Source organism: Quercus robur, chromosome 11, assembly GCF_932294415.1.
Source record: "Quercus robur chromosome 11, dhQueRobu3.1, whole genome shotgun sequence".
Taxonomy (NCBI): domain Eukaryota; kingdom Viridiplantae; phylum Streptophyta; class Magnoliopsida; order Fagales; family Fagaceae; genus Quercus; species Quercus robur.
Window position 1 is genome coordinate 54,031,281 of NC_065544.1, and position 16,070 is coordinate 54,047,350.

A 16,070-nucleotide genomic window follows, 5' to 3' on the forward strand; every position below is an offset into this window, starting at 1 on the left:
TTCCCCTTCCTCACAGTGCCTCAAACCTACATTGGGGGGTATCCTATAATCAGCGATGAATTTTTCCATCGCCTCTTCGGTCTCAACCAACTTTTTTAATTTACCCATCTGTAGAAACCTCCAAAGAGACTCAGGTGATGACAAAAGAAGGGGAGGAACGAGAGAAAGATAAATTTAAAAGAGAGAAAACGCGAGTTAGAGAGAGAAGAAAACTTACAGAAATGAGGAAAAGCTCTTCGGACAGGCTTTTTATGCTGGAAAGAGACTTGAGTTTGGTTGGAATTTTGACTGAACCAGGATGTGTGCGCAAGAACTCTTAAGTGCAATGGTAAAGAGACAAATCAGTTCAAATGGGTATTTATACCTCCCATTAAATGTAACTGTGCGGGTTTTCCCGCCCATAAAGGTAAGGAAATCTCCACCGTTAGATGACCATCGCACCGTTGAACGTGGGGAGCACAGAGCCGCCAGCATTTAATGAAGACATGCTTCGTATACCAAGGCGCCAGGAACGTGTCTCGGGCAAACGAAAAGGCTCTTGCATTGATGGAGGACAAGACTTGACAAGCCATGACAAAGGCCCAATGTCACCAAAACCCTCATCTTCGTCTGAGGAGCCGGACAACAGGATTTTGAGGGCTATTGTGGGGCCAAGGAATTTGACAACCTCGGCCCACTTTATACTGGGCCCAAGGCCCGTGCCGAGAAGGGAGAAATGGCAGAGGACGGACAAAGAAAGCCTAAATGGCCTAGAAATGTTGCCGAGGACGATCTTGCTCTCGGCATCCCAGATCCCAAGAAGAGAGAACAACACACCGGCAAAGGCAGCCTCCCAGAGCGCCCCCAGGAGAAGGATAAGTATAATAGGATACCCATAGGCGTATGGTGCAGGAGCAATCCAAGGAGAAACTGTCACCTCCGCATTGAATGCACCCAACTAACGTTCTGGCCGCATTAATGAGGAAATGACCCCTGAACAGTGCGGCCTTGGTTGCCGTAACTCACAGAGGGTTTGGGAAGGTGGCTGATGGGACGAGCACTCGAGTAGTGACCTACATGATCAACAGGTGGAGGGCCAAGATCGACTGGAAAGAAGTATATAATGTGAGAGACCCTCCAAGAATGGCGGGCACGGAAAAATAGCAGGAAGAGAGAAAAAGGAGGAAGCTGTGGCAGTCTACATGATCTTAAAAACCCCTATAACCTAGTACTGGAAGAAGAAGAAGAAGAATACTGAGTTCCTCGGACGAAGCGCCCGAGGACAAAATTCCATACTTCAACCCATTTCCTTGTTACTCAGCCCACACCTAACTTTGTCTAGTGATTGTGGTTCGGACTAAGACCTAGTTCTTAAATCCATTCTCTAAAATTTCATTATATTGGGGTAGTTGGGCTTGAGACCTTTCGTCCAATAGAAGAAGCGCTCGAACCCAGTCCCTACAAACGTCTTTATTAGAAATATCAATAAATGTTTGTTGAGTTACAAGACTCTTTTAACAAAATATATATTTTTTTAACTTCTATTTTGTAAACAATACATATAAATTTTGGTAACATTGAAAACGTGCACCAATATTCATTCGTACTAAATATTTTATTCTCTTATCCAAATTGAAACAACATCCTTTACGATATTATTGACAACTTTGTGTAAGGCTCCTAATGCAAGATTTTATCCTCAAACCTTTGTTGATGTTAACACAAGATGGCTAATTGAATAAGTAATCTATGAGGTCCATACATACATTTGAGATGGCTAATAGAAACATCAATAAATGTTAGTTGAGCTACAAAACTCTTAACAAAATATATATTTTTTAACTTCTGTTTTGTAAACAATATATATAAATTTTGGTAACATCGAAAACGTGCACCAATATTCATTTGTACTAAAATATTTTATTCTCTTATCCAAATTGAAACAACATCCTTTATGATATTATTGACAACTTTGTGTAAGGCTCCTAATGCAAGATTTTATCCTCAAACCTTTGTTGATGTTAACACAAGATGGCTAATTGAATAAGTAATCTATGAGGTCCATACATACATTCGAAATGGGTATTGGTTTTATTTCTTACTAAATCTGGCATAGAGGCCTGTAGAAGTTTCCTTTTAAGCCTTTGTCAGCTAAGGTCCAAGCCGCTGCAATAACTATTAGAACAGTCAAGACAACGGCAAAGCAACCTAACCCCATGTTTATAAACCAAACCAAACCATTTGGTCGAGGTTTCTTCATTGCAATCCACATGAAACATGGATAAGCAAAAGTTAAAGGCAATGTAGCACCTCCACCTAGAGGTGCTAGGCTCACTGTTTTAAAAACCGGACCGGACCGGCCGGTCAGACCGGTTCAACCGGGAACCGGAAGCCAATCCGGTCCGGTTAAAAGCTCCAAAACCGGTCAATAACCGGTCAACAACCGGAAAACCGGCAAAAAACCGGTCAAAAACCGGGGTTGAACCGGAAATTTAAAAAAAAATGGTTCTTTGACCGGTTCGGTTTTTAAAACCATGGCTAGGCTTCGCAAAAATGGAAAAGTCACAGAAAGAAAGGAAGCCAACCCTCCATAGCCAACTCGAATGCATGTGCGAATCCACAATGGGCATGGCCGATTCTTCTTGCTTGTGTACCTACCTTCAAAGTTGTCAAAAACTACCATGACATAAACTTGGAATGCACATAAACAGTTCACCAATACTAAGGTAAACTGTGACCATCATTGACTTCGAGATGTTGGATCCATGGATTTGTGCAAATGTAACCAACAATGCATCTCCTCCATTATACGATACCTGGCATTCATAAATAAATAAATAAGGAGATTGTCCACAACTTTGTTGAGAAAAGCTTCTTGAATGATGGTCCATAACAATGGCAAATTTGGATGATTTGTTAAATTCTTAGGTTTCTTTAGAAGTGATATATCTTGCACATAAATATGAATTGAGCAAGTATATAACAAGCACAATATAGAAGAAACATACAAGAATTTATGTAGTTCCACAAAATTGTTTAACTTTTATGGAGAGGTCAAATTTCATTATATCAAATGGAGAATTAGAAGACACTCACTCACATTTTTTGATATATAGAATAGCGAAATAAACTTCTAAAAGTATATACAAGTGCCTATAAATATAAGCCTTCTGTTTTCCCCTTCCATATTTTATCAGAAATTGATAGAGTTCATTTCAAACACATTCTTTGGACTATCAATTTAAACTTTTAGTCCCTTGAGATATAACAATGTCCAAATTCACCTATATGTTAAACTTCCGTCAATTTTAGGATGAATTGAGATCATGCGCCTTGTATGTGTTTATTATTAAAAAAACATTTTTTAAAAATAAAACTTAATATAATTAATACAACTTGAACATAGGGTCAGCTTGAACAAAGAATTAATAAAATTCGAAGGAAATAATCTTGGATTGATATTAGAAGCCTGTATAATTCCTATTTAATGACTGAGATTGAAAGTTAAAAAAGTTTACTTTTAAATTTTCAACTCTTAGACCAAATTTGGCAATTTGGCACTGTCAGTGCTAGTGCTCTTAGTAGATTTGCAAGGGATCCAAATCCAGAAAATATTGCCCTTGTTTTATGAGAAAAAGTTGTTACATGCATTTATACATACGTGCTAAAAAACAACTAAAATCCAAATTGAAAATCATGACTTAAAGTCACAGTTTCAATTGCTTTTTTATGCGAGTGTAAATTTGTGTATAACATAGCATTGTTTTATATATAAATAGTCGCTAACTCGTGCGATGCACGGGATAGTTAAACAAAATTTATACACATTCACCTTTATTGGTACAATCATTTGAAAACAATTCTAACTAATACCCAAATGTAAGAGACACATTGACTTACTATTTAAAGTAGCCTTATGAAGAATTTACATATATTGTGCAATTGAGCCTTAATTTCTCATCAACAGTTAGAAATATAAATTGCAAATATATAAATAAAGACCATGACTTGAGAAGGACGCATTAAACTTCAAATTAGAGTAGTAATGTTACTTTCTCAATCTTTGCTCAGTTGTAATAATAATATAGAGGAAATTCAAAACATGGAAAGAAAATAAAAATTACAACAATTAATTCCATTATCTTTCATGCTATACTTTGTAATTGTACGGAATTAAGTCAACTCAATTTAAGTAGTTGTAATAAAATTGGCTTCTACTATTCTCTATTCTATAGAGATATGAACATATTGGATTTCTCAAACCCGATATTGCAATAAAATGATTTATTATTGAAAATAAGAAACAATTAAGCTCATCCCTTAAAGATTTACCTCTTGTACTTGGTAATTTCCATTCAAACTTTAAAATAGATTATTTGCCTTACCTAGATGTTTTCCTTGTGGTGAGGACAAATAAAATGAGACAGGTGCTGCATGACCTTCAAAGCAAAAAAGCTTTCTTCTAGTCAAAAACAAAACTCGTCAAGAGGAGTAAGAGAGAAAGAAATTACTCAATGAAAAACCATGGTGAATGGAGAAAAGATTTTTGAACTTACAAAGATCCACACAAATTTTAGCCATAGGTGCAAAATGCCAAGTTAAGAAATATAAATATTGATCTACAGGTGCAATTTTTAAATAGAAAATAGCAATTTCATGAACAAAAACCCTAGCAACCAAATAGAAAAATTATAACCTTGATTTGATTTCTCATTTATCAATGATGGTGACGGGAGAATAAGTTGATTTAGTCCATAAGAGTGGCCCTGAGTAATTGCCGATGGCAAGTGCCAAAAATAGTAAGTAAATCAAATCAAAGAAGGAGAGAGTATAAATTATTTCATGAAATCAAAGATCTCTTTACATCCCATAAAATTTAAAATAAAGAAGAAAATCTCTCTACAACTTAAGAAACACAATATAATAAAATTAAAGAGAGAAAATTTTCGGAGGACAAAATATTATAGATAATTTAAAAGAATTTTGGTTTAATTCCTGAATAACGCAACTCCATAAAATTCATACTAATAATAATATTTTATGATTGCACAGACTATTTTTTTAGAGTGGTTGATCTCAACATTGGTGTGCATTTAATCTTTCACTAAAAGCAAAGGGAAGTAGATCATGTGCATACATCTTTATGAGCAATTTTTGGCAGTCAGGCGTAACAAACATGTAACTATTTTGTCCTATTCCTACCATCTAAGAACATATCCTCTCTTATAATTTGATGATGCCAAGTTTTAACATATCCTCTCCTTTTTTTTTTCTTTTTTTTTCCCCAAAGAAATAAAAGGACTTTAAAGACATGTCCAATTTGTTAAAATGCAAGTGCTTCAAGCCATAGAACGATTTAATGAAAATTGTAACTCCATGAATTGAATTTGCAAATGGTATTAACTATTGGCTATTAATGCGATTATTAAGCCGTACCACATTGAACATGTTTCTCTATCAAAATATATAAAAAAACTAACCTTACAAAAGCTAAACTTTATAAGCTAAAATCTATACCGTGAGTTGTAGATCTTGAATGCTATACCGTGCGCTTAGGGCTTCCTACATCTGGAGAGAGAGAGTTTGCAGAAACCAAAGAAAATCTCTCTATAGCTTAAGAAACACAATATACTAAAATCAAAAAGAGAAAATTTCGGAGGACAAAATATTATAGATAATTTAAAAGAATTTTGGTTTAATTCCTGAACACCGCAACTCCATAAAATTCATACTAATAATAATATTTTATGATAGTGCAGTTAGAATTTTGGTTTAATTCTTGAACACTGAATTGGAAATTGATTATATGAGTATTCAATGGTGAACAAAGTACTATGTATTAATTAATATATAAAAAAAACTAACCTTACAAAAGCTGAACTTTATAAGCTAAAATCTATACCGTGCGTTGTAGATCTTGAATGCTATACCGTGCGTTTAGGTGTGTGTGCATGCAATTGTATGCGGAGAACATTTTCTATTCACACCTGTTTAATTGAACTCACCAATTTTGATTGATATATAAGTTAGTGCAAAAATATTTAAGAAGCAGGCTAGATTGAGCAGCACTTACAACAACTCGTGTGAAGGACAAGTGCATGCAAGACATTCATGTTGTGCCTTCTAGCGTAGGAGCAGTCATCTGGAGCTGCACTTAGGATATGACGAGCCATCTTGTTAATTAGTACATCACATGTAAAATATTTTCAGTATCTGTCCACACCTGTTTAATTGAACTCACCAATTTTGATTGATATATAAGTTAGTGCAAAAATATTTAAGAAGCAGGCTGGATTGAGCAGCACTTACAACAACTCGTGTGAAGGATAAGTGCATGCAAGACATTCATGCTGTGCCTTCCAGCGTAGGAGCAGTCGTCTAGAGCTACACTTAGGATATGACGAGCCATCTTGTTAATTAGTACATCACATGTAAAATATTTTCAGTATCCACGGCGAGGAACAGTGCGGATTCTCCAGCATTAAATCGTTCTATGGCTTTATATTTCTTCACTTGAGAGAGGGGTAAGGTTGCTAGGGTTTTGAGGAGTTATAATATTTTTATTTTTATTTTTTATTTTTTAAATATTGTGCTGACGTGGAAAATTGTGGTGCCAGCAAAGGTTTCGGTTTTATATATATAATATATATAGATAATGCTTAGTGTCCTCTAGAAAGCCCTCACAAATCACAACCTTTTTTTTTTTTTTTTGGTGAGAAGGAACAAGTCACAACCATATGAGGAAGAGTATTGCATGAAAGGAATGTGACTACTGACTAGGATTACACCGCAATTATGACATGATGCTAGTGATGTAACTAGCGGCGTCACTGCACCTTTATAATATTTTTCCGTATAAAGGAAGATTATTCCTCACTTTTAACAAACAACATACAAGATTCATACCAAGTATAATTAAAATTGACTAATATCATAAGGTAATTTATAATATTAATGTTGCAACCTTTTCTGAAAAAGAAAAAAAAAATCATTCATTCACTATTAGTATGAAAAGAAAATCTTTCATTCACACATTTAGTAAAGTCAAGGTATGTTGTACAAGAGCTAATAGCCCTGCAATTTCTGATATTTCAATAAATACGTCCAGGGTTTAAATCTTTTGCCTCTAACTATCAAGTTATTAAGAAAAAATAGTTACATTATTTTAATCTTTCATCTCTAACTATCAAGTTATTCAGAAAAAATGGTTACATCGTACAATAATTTCAACTTTTGACATCAAAAAATTGGGGTCCTCTGTCAAGATCTTCGGGCATATTAACAGTGCCACATGGTTCCTTGACCTTGAAGAACATGTGTACTAGCTCTTGGGCTATACTTTGTTCAGAGTCCTACATCTAATTAACAATACAAAAAAATGATGATAGAGGATCCCTTTAATGGTCCCCTAGATGGTTTGATAAAACTCTTTGGCTCTGTTTTTTAACACAGATTAAGAAAGTTTAGTGAGACCTTCCATTTATAAGCTTAATCCATTTGGTGTGGAAACCAATTCTTTTCATTATGTTTCCTACAAATAGCCATTCCCACTCAATCATAAGTCTTTGCTCAAGTTTCAAAGTAATGTATCCTTTTTTTGCTTTTCTTTTTTGTTTCATGTGATGCATTATTTTAAAAGCTAACAGGATCCTATGAGTCTTTATTAGTGGATATTCAATTACTTTTTATAAGGGTTTTGTATTTGGGTTAGTGTGATAAGGTATAATTTATTTTTTGAAGTATGTGACCAATATTAATTGGGATCATGCGCCTTGTATGTGTTTATTATTAAAAAACATTTTTTTAAATAAAACTTAATAAAATTAATACAAAATTATTTTTAAACAATAATATCTTTAAAAAAATTAATGGAAATAATATATTTTTTTATTTATAAAAAAAATATTGAATTGTCAATAAGATGAAAACTTCATATCTAACATTATAAAATCAATGCCCAAATTCTTGCTACACAATTGACCAAGAATTAAAATTAGTACAGAAATTTCCCTACATTCATGCCCTTTACACGGGACAAAATAATTAATCTCCATGTTATCAAAAAATAATAATAATTAATCTCCAATTTCATGCCCTCAATCCACAACAAACCAAAATATCAATTCGTAAGTTCACAAATCACTCAAATTTCCACCATAAATTCTCAACAATACCTCTGCTTGCAATACCCATAAAGAGATCAAAGGAATTAGCCATGGAGAGAGAGAGAGAGAGAGTTAAGAAAATGAGTAATTCTTAGGTACTCTTAGAGCATGGAAAATGATGCTCCCTCCTCTCACATTCATGGTGGAGTCCATTCATTAAATTCACGGTGAGGTCCACCATGAATGTAAAAGGAGGGAGTACAATTTCCTCATACTCCGGGAGTATCTAGGAATTTTTCAAAGAATTACTCAGATGACTAATAGAATTTTAACATAGGGCCAGCTTGAACAATTGAAAAACCTCAAGTGTTTAAAAATTAAAATTAATAATTACACTAAAAGCGTTTACAAGCTACACCTGACCCCAAAAAAAAAAAAAAAAAAAAAAAAAAAAAAAAGGCTACACTTGACCCAAATGGGGGGGGGGGGGGGGAGGGGTTTGCATTTTGACTATCTTTTCAATAAATCATATGAGAAACTATACCTAATGGGATTTTTATAAAACTATATTCTAAAATTGCATTTTTAAATCACCACCCCAAAGAGGAACTTATTTGATTGATAAAATAAAAAATAAAAAATAAATATATATATATATATATATATATATATATATATATATTCTTAGAGCATTCCCATTAGGTGTGTCAAATATTTGGCATTTGGCACACCAAACACCAAAAAATCCCTTACATGAGATGTTCTAAATGTTATAATATCTAGCACACATGAACAGTACTATTCCATCTTTGGAACGGTACAGACGAAAATGCTATAAAAAAAAAATTATTCATTTTCTCTCTCTTCTTTTATGACTTTCTTTCTTCTCTCTCTTTCTTTTTTCTTCTTTCTTTCTCTGCCTCTCCCTTCATCTTCTATCACTCCCTCTTTCTTTTTTCTTCTTCTTTCTTCTCCAGAATCTTCACCTCTCCCTTTTATTTTTTCTTTTTTCCTTTTTTTCTTTTTTCTGTCACTTCACATCTAATAAAAAGATATCGAATGGAGTTTGGAGGGTTTTTCTCCAAAGTAGTTTAGAGATAAACCTTTCCTAAGATTGAAGTGTTGTGTGAGTACATATCCTTATAGAGTTTCATATTTTAGGTTTCATGCTTGTCAAAGTTCAAATCACTAACTCATTGGAACTTGAAAAGGGAAAATGCATGAAGGATGTTATAGATACTAACTTGTATCTCGAGGATAACATTATGTCCTCTGAATGCAATGGCAATGAACCCAAGCGCATCCAATGCATCACTAAATCTTTCCATATTAGATTTCACTCCACCAAATAGACAGTAGGATATGTCTGTGGGCCTATCCTTGGTTATTGAGAGAATCCAAATCGAAGTATTGTATGCAATAGCTGTGGTGGCCCCAATTAGAGACACCCAAGCTATAGAGTTAAGGTTGGGTAGTTGGGCTATAAGTAATGCTGCACATGTGAACACCAAGTAACACTCTGTACGTGTCAATGATTTGGCAAGACACTCGGCATCCCCATCACATATGGTTTTGAATAAGATACCTAGGATCCCATCTCCAATGATAATTAGAAGGACACACGCACCCCCTGCATTGTATGTCACAGGGAATAGGGCTAACTAGTTCCCGAATTTTTGACCTACATATGGTAACATATTATGACTTTAGGTATAATAAAATTGAGGAGGAAAATACATGTGATTGATCTTAACTAATTGTTGAAGATTCATAGGTGACCCTAAAAAATTGGGACTAAGGCTTTGGTATTGTATATAATAACACATTATGACCCTCCTATGCATCATGGGTAAGATCTTTGTCATTTGACCAAATTTTATTGAATGTTAACTGGGGACCACAATTTGCATTTGTCCCACGTCTTGTTATTTATAAGTTGTGAGACCATAGTAATTCATTATTAGAACAAATGCAATTGAATGTTAACTTGGGAATACAATTTAAATTTGCCTCACTTGTTAAAGTAGTAAATTGTGAAATATCATTTTTCTATGAATTTTACTCTCTCTTGTACATTTTAAAAATTTTGCATTACTTATTGATATCAAAAAATTAACAATCCACAAGTTAAAGAATTGAGAAAAATGGGGTCTTGTAAGTTAAAAGAATAATAAATATACACTTATAACTTTTAATATACAGTTCTTTTTAATAAGAAAATATACTTTTCAACAATTTATTAGCTTTCACACAAAACGAATTGCAGTTGCGTGTTTTTCTTAATATTTGCATGCTAATTAATGAACTTTAATTTAATTGACACCTACTTTCCTTATAAGTCCTGAGTGAAGGGTGGAGACATAAAGTTATGAGTTCATGACTTATCACGTGCGAGTGTAACTTTATGAATAAAAAAAGCAAGCACGGTTTAACTTATATATATATATATATATATATATATATATAATTATTTAGAAAATAAAATTATAATCTAATAAATACTGAATGCATTTTATCTTGAGCTTTTTGAATTAATATTCATTAACAAAAAGTAAAATAATGATAATAGTAATGATGGTGTAACAAAAAAGCACCAACTCCTGAACTCGTCCATATGGCTCATCTGAAAGACTGACTAGGGGGAACCAAGCACATGAGGTGATCGTCCCAAGCGTCCTTGATGACCTCGTTCGTCTTTGGACAGACGAGGTCTCATGAAAAGCCTGTCCATCCTTAGAATCGTTTGGACAGATGAGCTCTACACAAAATTAAGAAAAAAATGAACGCACGAGGAAAAGTCATCCCTAATAGCCTCGTCCGTCCTTAATAAAGGATGGATGAGTTCATTAGGTTGAACATGTTGGACTATGGACAACTTTGATCTCCACCAAGTGTAAGGGACGAGTTGACCTACTATGTGCCAAGTTCTCCATTAACCATTACGGAACACAAGTCCAAATAAGGTAACTTCCATGGCGGTTATGGAAGTTACCTCCAAATCCTCCGGACTCCTCGACAATAGGAACGGTTATTTAACAGATAACCATTCCGCGTATGCTATATAAGCATTGATCGATGAGAAGGTAAGGGACACTCAGAGACTTTTCTCAGAAATTACTTCCTTTTTACTGGGAATTGCAAATCCACTGACTTTATCATCGGAGGACTTTTGGCCGGTCCCCTCTGACTTAATATTTGTTTTTAGGATCAAGCCCGAAGATCATCAGCGCCCGAGACTTTTAACCTACTGATTTCCAAGGAATCATCAGTTGGCGCCGTCCGTGGGAAGAAGATTGTTTTGTAATTTTCTTTTCCGTGACAAAAGGTTGGATGGTTCAAACCAAATCAAGGGCTACTAGCCCAGGTCATCAAGGAAGCTGAGATGCTTCAAGCAACCCCCATCGCGATCGCCAATCTACACCGGTCATGCAGACATCATCTGTCCAACATGTGTAATCTATGGCGAATGCAATGGCGGAGTTAACTCGCCAAAACCAAGAGTTAAGAGTGGAGATTAATCTGAGAAGGCAGACACGTGAAGAACGTGAAGGAGGAGGACAAACACAGAGTCATGATGATAGAGAAAATACTGAAATTGGAAGTCAGTTAAGAGGCACCACTTCACGAACGGTACCACACTTGAAAGAGGAGATGGACCAAATGAAAAAAGTCATGGAAGAAATGAAAGAGAACATGAGAAGGGCAAATCCAATAGAAGATTTGGTCCAGAGAACTGATTCCCCTTTTACGGCTTCCATCAATGGTCACCCTCTACCATCAAAGTTCAAGTTGCCTTCTCTGGATTCGTACGATGGAACGCGTGACCCATTTGATCACATTGCTACTTTCAAAACAACAATACACCTTCAAGGGGTCCCTGATGAAATCATGTGTAGAGCCTTCCCTACTACCCTTAAGGGTCCGGCATAAGTCCGGTTCAGCAAAATACCCCCGAATTCCGTAAGTTCTTTTGAAGAGTTAAGCAAGTTGTTTGTTAATAATTTCATTGGGGGACAAAGACACAAGCGTTCCTCGTCTAGCTTGTTGACCATAGAGCAAGGGGAGAACGAGAGCCTGCGGTCGTTCATCACTCGTTTCAACAGAGAAGCCCTAAGTGTGGACGAAGTAGATGATAAGCTTTTATTAGCGGCCTTCCATAATGGGGTGAATTCGGACTTATTTATACATAAACTCTATGAAAAAGAGCCTCAGTCCATGGCCGAACTCGTCCATTCGGCCCAAAATTTTATGAATGCAGAGGACGCGATCATTGCTAAGAAAAGGAAGAGATCTGAAAGAGTAAAAGCAAACCCCAATCGTCATTCTGAGCAAGGCTCTCGTCCAAAGAAGGGACGGACGGAAGAGAGGAAAGACCGAGACAATAAGAAGTCAAGCTCTTCAGCACGGAATCAGCAATATACCCCTTTGAACATGCCACTTGAGCAGGTCCTTATGCAAATCAAGGACGATCCTTCCTTGAAGTGGCCGGAGAAAATGAAGGGAGATCCCAATAAGCGCAATAGGAATAAATATTGTCGCTTCCATAAGGATCATGGGCATGATACAGACGAATGTTTTGATTTAAAGCAGTAGATTGAAAATCTCATAAGGCAAGGGAAGTTGAGGAATTTCCTTGGATGAGACCACAAGGACGAGAAACTGAAAGGAAAGATGGAAGAATCATCGCAACCACCGCTCGGAGAAATAAGAGTCATCATAGGGGGAAATTCGACAGGCCAGTCGTCCAAGTCCGAGAAAGCATACTTGAAGGTGGTGCAGAGCGTCCAACTTTCTGGACGATCACCAAGGGCAAGGTCCACGGACGAACAAGCAATCACTTTCACGAACGAAGACGCTGAGAGAATTCATCACCCTCATGATGATGCTATCGCCATTACCTTGCTTATTGCTGACTACACAACCAGAAGAGTGCTAGTGGACAACGGAAGCTTGGTAGACATTTTATATTATCCAGCTTTTCAGCAGATGAGGTTAGGACGAGACCAGCTCCGTCTAGTGAACTCCCCCCTAGTAGGTTTTGGTGGAATAAAGGTACAGCCTGTGGGTACTATTTCATTATCAGTGGTAGTGGGGGCATACCCGCGAAAAATCACCAAGGATGTGAACTTCTTTGTGGTAGATTGTTCATCCTCCTACAACGCCATAATTGGAAGGCCAACTTTAAATAGTTGGAAGGCTGTTACATCTACCTACCACCTATCAGTCAAGTTTCCAACAGAACACGAAGTAGGACAGGTACAAGGAGACCAACTAGTAGCAAGAGAATGTTACCTGGCCATGTTGGCCATGGATGAACAGGTTCAGACCATGAATATTGAAGAAAAGAGAATTGTAGCAGAGTCCACCGAAGCATTGGAAAATATTTCCTTAGATGAAAATAACCTTGAGAGGTGTATCAGGGTTGGAGCAGATCTAGAGGAGAAGATTAAGAAGGACCTCTTCCATTTTTTGAAGAAAAATAATGATGTGTTTGCGTGGAGTCATGAGGACATGCCGGGTATAAATCCTAGTGTCATTACCCACCATCTAAATGTATGTCCTTCCTCTAAGCCAGTGCGACAGAAGAAGAGGGTGTTTGCCCCTGAGAAAGACAATGCTATCAAAGACGAAATTCAAAAGTTAATTGTGGCGAAGTTTATTTGAGAAGTGTACTATCCGAATTGGTTGGCCAATGTAGTAATGGTCAAGAAGGCAAATGGCAAGTGGAGAATGTGTGTAGACTTCACCGATCTAAATAAGGCTTGCCCCAAGGATAGCTACGCGCTGCCACACATTGACCAGTTTGTAGATTCCACTACGGGGCACAAGTTGCTTAGCTTCATGGATGCTTTCTCTGGATACAATCAGATAAGGATGGACGAGGTAGACCAAGAGAAGACGTCCTTTGTCACCAGTTAAGACTTGTTCTGTTATAAGGTGATGCCCTTTGGCTTAAAGAATGCAGGGGCGACATATCAGAGATTGATTAACCACATGTTTCGTCCGCAGATTGGGTGGAATGTGGAAGTCTATGTAGATGACATGCTGGTGAAGAGTCAGGACGAAGGAAGGCATATGGATGACCTGCAGGAGACATTTGACACACTTAGACAGTATCACATGAAGCTGAACCCTAGCAAATGTGCTTTTGGGGTATCATCAAGGAAATTCCTTGGATTTATGGTCTCCCATAGGGGAATTGAAGCGAATCCTGATAAAATTCAAGCAATACTGGACATGAAGCCTCCGCAAAATACCAAAGAAATCCAATCCCTCACTAGACGAGTTACTGCACTTAACAGATTTGTCTCTAAAGACACCGACAAATGTTTGCCATTTTTTAAGATTCTTAAAAAAGCATTTGAATGGACCGATGAGTGTCAGAAAGCTTTCGAAGATCTGAAGGCGTATCTTACCATGGCTCCTTTGCTAAGTCCGTCCATGGTGGGAGAAGAGTTGTATTTGTACTTGTACTTGGCAGTAACCCTACATGCCGTGAGTTCAGCATTGATAAGAGAAGAAGACAAAGTGCAAAGGCCTATGTACTATACAAGTAAGGCATTGAGGGGAGCGGAAGGACGATATCCACAAAAGGAAAAATTAGCCTTCGCATTAATAACCGCTTCCAGGAAGCTAAGGCATTATTTCCAAGCACATGTCATTAATGTCATGACAAATCATCCGCTCAAGAAGGCAATGAACAGACTGGAAGCTGCAGGACGATTGATCCAGTGGGCTGTAGAGCTCAGTGAGTTTGACATTAGATATCAACCAAGGCATGCCATAAAAGCTCAAGCCCTAACAGATTTCATTGCGGAGTTTACCCCAAATCATAATGAGACAGAAAACAATAAGAGATGGGTTGTCCATGTGGATGGTTCATCTACACGGCATGCAGGTGGAATTGGTGTGGTCCTACAATCCTTGGAAGGAGACAAACTGAAACACAAAGTTTGTTTGCAATACCAAACAACTAATAATGAAGTCGAGTATGAAACCCTTCTCAAATGGCTAGAATTGGCTAAGTCTGTGAAAGCCAAGTCTATACTCGTCTTGGGGGATTCTCAGTTGATTATGGGCCAAGTGAATGGGATATACGAGGTTAAGGAAGAATGGATGAGGAAATACCTTAGTAGGGTGATGCGCCTTATGAAAATATTTGAAGAAGCTAACTTCGTTCAAATCCCAAGGGAGGAGAACGTGGAAGCTGATACCATAGCAAAATAAGCCTCAGCAAATGAATCCATGGACGAATTTGATGAAATTCAATATATGCCAAGTATAGATATCCCAAAAGTGTAATAGGTAGAGAGCAGAGGAAATTGGATAACCCTGATTGTATCATACCTGAAAGACGAACGAATACTAAAAGAGAAAGACGAAGCCAGAAAGTTGAGAGTAAGATCGGCTAGGTACGTTCTTATGGACAAGGTGCTATACAAAAGAGGTTTTTCTCAGCCTTATCTTAGATGCTTGGCTCCGGACGAAGCAAACTACGTATTGAGAGAAGTTCATGAAGGAGCATGTGGAAATCACTCGAGAGCCAAGTCACTTGTCCACAAGGTCATCCGTGCGGGGTATTATTGGCCAAATATGCAAGCTGATGCTAAAACATACGTCAAGGTCTGTGACCAATGCCAACGGTTTAGTAACGTCCCCAGACAACCATCAGAGTACCTCACCCTGATGATGGCACCGTGGCCCTTTGCACAATGGGGACTAGACATTTTGGGTCCCTTTCCACTGGGCACAAGGCAGATGAAGTTTTTAGTGGTGGGCATTGATTATTTCACCAAATGGTTGGAAGCTGAACCGTTAGCAAATATCACACAATAGAATGTTAAAAATTTCGTGTGGAAGAACATTGTGTGCAGGTTTGGAGTGCCCAAGGTATTGGTGTCTGACAATGGACAACAATTTGACAATGCACTCTTTAGGGACTTCTGCGCACACTTCGGAATTCAAAATCATTATTCCTCGCCCGCC

General features: G+C 37.0%; 1 pseudogene; it reads right to left on the minus strand.

Moving 5' to 3' along the window:
• Nucleotides 1-2,080: 2,080 nt before the first annotated feature.
• Nucleotides 2,081-16,070, minus strand: part of LOC126705247 (lysine histidine transporter-like 8) — a 29,918-nt pseudogene continuing 15,928 nt past the window's right edge.